The sequence below is a fragment of the Urocampus carinirostris genome, chromosome 6, assembly GCF_059441175.1.
Source record: "Urocampus carinirostris isolate Australia breed hairy pipefish chromosome 6, RoL_Ucar_1.0, whole genome shotgun sequence".
Lineage (NCBI taxonomy): Eukaryota > Metazoa > Chordata > Actinopteri > Syngnathiformes > Syngnathidae > Urocampus > Urocampus carinirostris.
Window position 1 is genome coordinate 33,389,966 of NC_142354.1, and position 5,371 is coordinate 33,395,336.

Sequence of the window (5,371 nt, forward strand, 5' to 3'; positions counted from 1 at the left end):
TAGTTTCTTTTGTCTTTTATTAGCATATTTGGTATTGGAATAATCCAAAAGTAATTGAAAGTAATCCAGTTAAAGTAATAGATAGATAGATAGATAGATAGATAGATAGATAGATAGATAGATAGATAGATAGATAGATAGATAGATAGATAGATAGATAGATAGATAGATAGATAGATAGATAGATAGATAGAAACTCACCAAAGTAAAACATAGTATTTGTGTAGAGCAAATAAGCCCAGCACAAAATTGACTTCCAAGTAACTCAGGTCTTTGGAATGGATGGAAGGACTGCGTCCCCTTTTGGACAGTTCCCGAACGTACCAATTCAGCATGTACCAAAATGAAATCTGATAACATGAAGTTTTGAATGTAATCAAAACATCCAAGGCTATGTATTGATAAAAATAATGTTCTCACCGTACGTAATTATGTCGATTGGAAGGGTATTCTCAAGTGCAGAACATTACGCAAAACTCTCACTTCTTTGGCTTTTTAACAAATTTAGCAACTTAAAAGTCCGTCACCCGAATACTGCGAGTATCAGATAGCTAAGACCATGCTCATAGAGGCATGATCTGGTCAAGCATCCCTGGTCCATATAAATAGAGGAGCTGATCGATAGCTCGCCCTCTTTCCTACTGCCTTGCATGACAGCGGCATGGCCATGCGGGCCTGCACTGCAGCCTAATTCAGCATGTGGGCCATATGCTGCGACCAACTGGAGAACGAGACCAAATCTCTCCAAAACAGTAAGTAAGTTTTAAGAGGACGGTTTTAGATTTAACACCATGTTTGCTGGTTCTTGGGAATGGGCCTTTTTCCCTGTAAAAGGGAAATTCTCCAAATCGACTAGCATTATAGTGGGAAACTTTCATTTTATGCTACTCTCAGCGGTCGAAAACACCTATAATCTCCAGCGCCTTCCCCTACCTCCCCCACCCCCCTATCATTAATTCTCTGTGTTAATAAATTGTGTGTCATTTCCATCGCCCTAGTTCATTAATTCAATTTTCTTGGGATAAGTAAATCATATCAGAACTCAAAAGAACTCGAGTAATCACAATTTAATTTTTATCAGAGTGGGAAATTCCAGCATCCTTCAGAGAAATAAAAAAGATTCACGGTGAATCACAAGCAACACCTAGAGGCAAATTCGTTCACTTACTGCAGAAAAGAATAATTCGTTTCAATCCTAATGATTTTCAAAATGAAAGCTAGAAAAATCCCTACAATTGTATTAAAAATATTTCATGTGAAAATTCTGCATTTTTACAAAGAAATTCCAAAAATTGAAAACTTATATGAGATAGAAGTCAAACATTGAATAGATAGATGGATAGATAGATAGATAGATAGATACTTTATTCATCCCCGTAGGGAAATTCACACTTCCAGCAGTCTACCCTGTTGTTTATTAACAGATTAACATAATGCCCTAGGGGTGCTTGTAGCGGAGTGGATGACGTCACACGCTAGTCCAAAAGTTCGACATCCCTGCGGCAGATGGAAATCTTTTTCTTTGTGTCCAGGGATACACCACCTCGTGTTAGCGAGTCCGTCTCCTCTCCGATTCCCGTAGGCTTTCGTGTCTCTGTATAGCGGCGCTGAAGCCGGATAGCTCCGGGTAGCTCCGGGTGGCTACAAGTTAGCATCCGGGGTGCTAAACGTGAGCCAAGTTTCCGCAAAACACAGCAACTGCGCTCCCTGTGCGCTTCGATGTTTTCCACCAGCACTCGTTGGTCTTAATTGGTAGTGAGTTCACATTTACCATGATTACGGATGGTACCGAAGACTTATAACGCCGCTGGCCGCTTAGCAAGCCGGCTCTTCTTCCACCATAAGCCCCCTCATCACGCCGGCATGATAATTCTTCAGGGCAGGGAGTTGATTCCTCGAATAAACGCATTTTTGTGCGCTAAAATCTATGTCCATAGGACAGAAAATAATCCAAAGTGCAGTTGTCAAACTGGAAGAAAAACACCGAAGATAGGAGCAGACAATAAAACAATAAATCACAAAAAGTGAGAGATAACAGGGAAGCTGCTGGAAAGGCAGCCGCTCGTGGCGGCGCCGCTTTGATAGAGATAACCATCAAATATAATTTTAATTGTATATATCCACGCCTCCCCAGCCAGCCATAACTGCACTTCATTGATGTCAAACAAAACTAAATTTCTTACACTCGTGTAATGTCCATGTGGAAACCAATACGATAGTTGATGCCCCCCGGCATGAGTAAACATTTTTAACTGGTCGATTAAAAGTACAAAGTTGCAGCAAATAAGAAAAAGAAAATCCACTTAAAATACATCAGGATGCCATGTGGCATCCTTCCTATATCAATTCAGGAATATCCCCGTGGCATCTTTATGTCAAAGTATGAGAATAGCTTGGACTTCACAAAAGCGCTGAGCTAGGAATTATGCCGCATTGGCGAGCTCAACATTTTCACCCTCACATGAAAAAAATAATAATCTAAGGAAAAAAGCTCAGATAAAGGAAATAGACTGTACCAATCGAATGAATAAAAGGCTCTCATCCGATAAGTATCTACCCTTGTTACAAAACTGAAATACCAGGATTATTGCACGGACCAATAATGCCATCAAGACTCTTGCAACGGTTGAAACATGAGCACCATTAGCACACAATCACAATGCGTTACTGCGGCATGGATGTCTCAATTACAGCCCCACTGCTCTATATTTAAAATTTTCTTACACTCACATCGACTTTAATGATGGCAGGTAATGTCGCGGCATACACCCTATTAATCGCTGACACTGTCATTTATCCCTCTGCTCATTAAAAAGACATGATTTATTGCCACGGGGCCTACTGTAGTAACAAGATTTTATTATCTCATCCTTTAGAAAACTCGAGTGTCTTCATTCAATAAGAAGAGATTAAAACGGTCTTGATGTATGAGTAACACGAGGCAGAAGCGGCGCAGATGGCCAATACAGTGCACAATTATGACAATTACAGACGCATAGTATTTTTTCACGCATTTTGTTGCTTACAGATTTATTCTCTTGAATCTCCACGTCTTCACCATTGTAATCGCTTGTTCTCATGGTGATGGGTATTCTTTCCGCTACATTTTGTTCTTATTTTCTAATGTACTGCTTTGAAAGAGGTATAAAGGACGTGGATTTTTAATACGTTAATTTGCCAAAATAATTTTAATCCTAGAATACATCGTCCACAATTAAAAACAAAATAAATAGTACACATAATTACTACTTTATATTGACACCACAGATGCTTGTTTTTTAATGAAATGTATTTAAAATTATTTATTTGAAAGCGCACACCAAAGTGGAGTCTTGGGGGGGTGGTTTTCAGGTCAGGCTGTGCCTTATCTATCATCACAGAAATATAAAATAGGGAATCTATTAAGTGGTATTATTTCTTTGAAATCTAAAGTTTATTTTTAATATATCTTCACAATTTGGGGATTTTCTTTAAATAACTGCTGAATTTCACAGCAGTGGCTCAGGAGGTAGAGCGCTCGTCTTGCGCTTTGGGAAGTCTTGATTTGAAAAGCGCTATATAAATGCATATCATTTCATTTCATTATAAATGGTATCAACACAATTACTATGTATGTGAATGCTGAACATCTTCAGATGCAGTGAGCTGCTCAATTCTCTTACCTCATGACAGAGGGTGATAGTGAGGCGAAAGATTGCGATTATGCGCACACCACAGACCCAAACAATAGAATTAGATAGTATTAACATGTTAACAGCAAGACAGGGCATCCAATATTTTTGTTGTTGTTGCATGGACTTTTATTTAAGCAGCACATGAACTCATTGAGTTATACAAATAAATGTTGGTTTTTATATGCTACAGTTCATATACAGTGGAACCTCGGTTTTCGAACGCCTCTCAGTTCGGACAAATCGGTGTTCGACCAAAAATTTAGAGAAATTCTTGCTTCGCTGTTCGGTCAAAAAATCGGAGTTCGAACGCCGGTACGCTAGGGTGCGATGCTGAGCGGCGTACGGGTGTTTTAGCCCGTAGTTATGCCTCCGAAGGTCCGTGCAAGCAAAAAAAAACCCAAGTTGTTCGTACGACTATTGCCTTTAAGAAAGACATAATAAGTAAATATGAAAGAGGTGTACGAATTTCCGATCTTGCTAGTGAATACAGCATGGCTAAATCTACTATCAGTACGATAGTAAAGAATAAGGAGGCTGTGAAATCGAGTGATGCGGCTAAGGAAGTTAGCGCTATAAGCAAGCAACTGCCGCAAGTTTTTGAAGAGGTTGAAAAACTTTTGATTATTTTTCTCTCCCCACCGTCCACCACAAAGGTAAGAAATCCTATTCCTAATCCTAATCCTTTTTTTTATTTTTACACGTTCATGTTAGCGTAATCTTTCGTACGGAAGATTACGCTAATGCAAATGTACGATTAGCCTGGGTTAGCTTCATGTTTACGTTCATGGTAAACATTCAGGGTGTTGGAAGGGATTAAAACGATTTTACATTACTTTTAACGGGAAAAATGATTTCGGTGATTGAACAAATCAGTTTTCGAACAGGGTTCTGGAACGGATTATGGTCAGGAACCGAGATTCCACTGTATTGCATTCTTGCTGTGCCAATTGAATAACGAACAAAATTTAAGTTAATTTATTTGTAAATCTGACTCACCAGACCAAAATCTCACAGCATGTAGCCCTGATAAAGATATCCCAATTTTACTGGAAATAAAATACTGCAGCAAAATTAGAAGTATATTTATCCGTGAAATAGCGGCGAAATTCGATGAAAACACTGAACAGTCAATAAGAGCTCCACCCACTAATTGAGTAAAAACTGTGAAATTTTCCTGCTTAATTAAAAAATGGGCAAAGGGTAGTCACTTGATTTAAAAAAACAAACAAAAAAAACAAGTAAGCAAAACCAATCAACTTTAAAGAATAAGTGCAGATTATTTGACCACTAAATATCACTGTGGAGTGTCATGCAACTGAAAACAAGTGCTAAAAAGAAACAAGGACGAAAACAAACTTGAAACTCAGTGACCAAACTGCAGTTTATTATCTTTTTTTACCACGCCTTTCACCAAATGTTTGATTTTTCGGGTACCTGTCGCAGCAATATGACCGACAATTATGTCAGCTTCTACTAAGTGAGGCTACATATATGCAGATTTCCTGAACTGATACAAATGCATAATTATTTGATAGTTCATATATTTTTTTGAATCAATATCGTTTTTTGTTTTGTTTATCCAACCATGAGGGGCTAAATAATACACAACGTCCATCTAAAAGCAAACACTTTTAATACCTTGAGATTTCAAGCGGCCATAACACATCAAAACGTATAAAGAAAACAAACAGGGCATA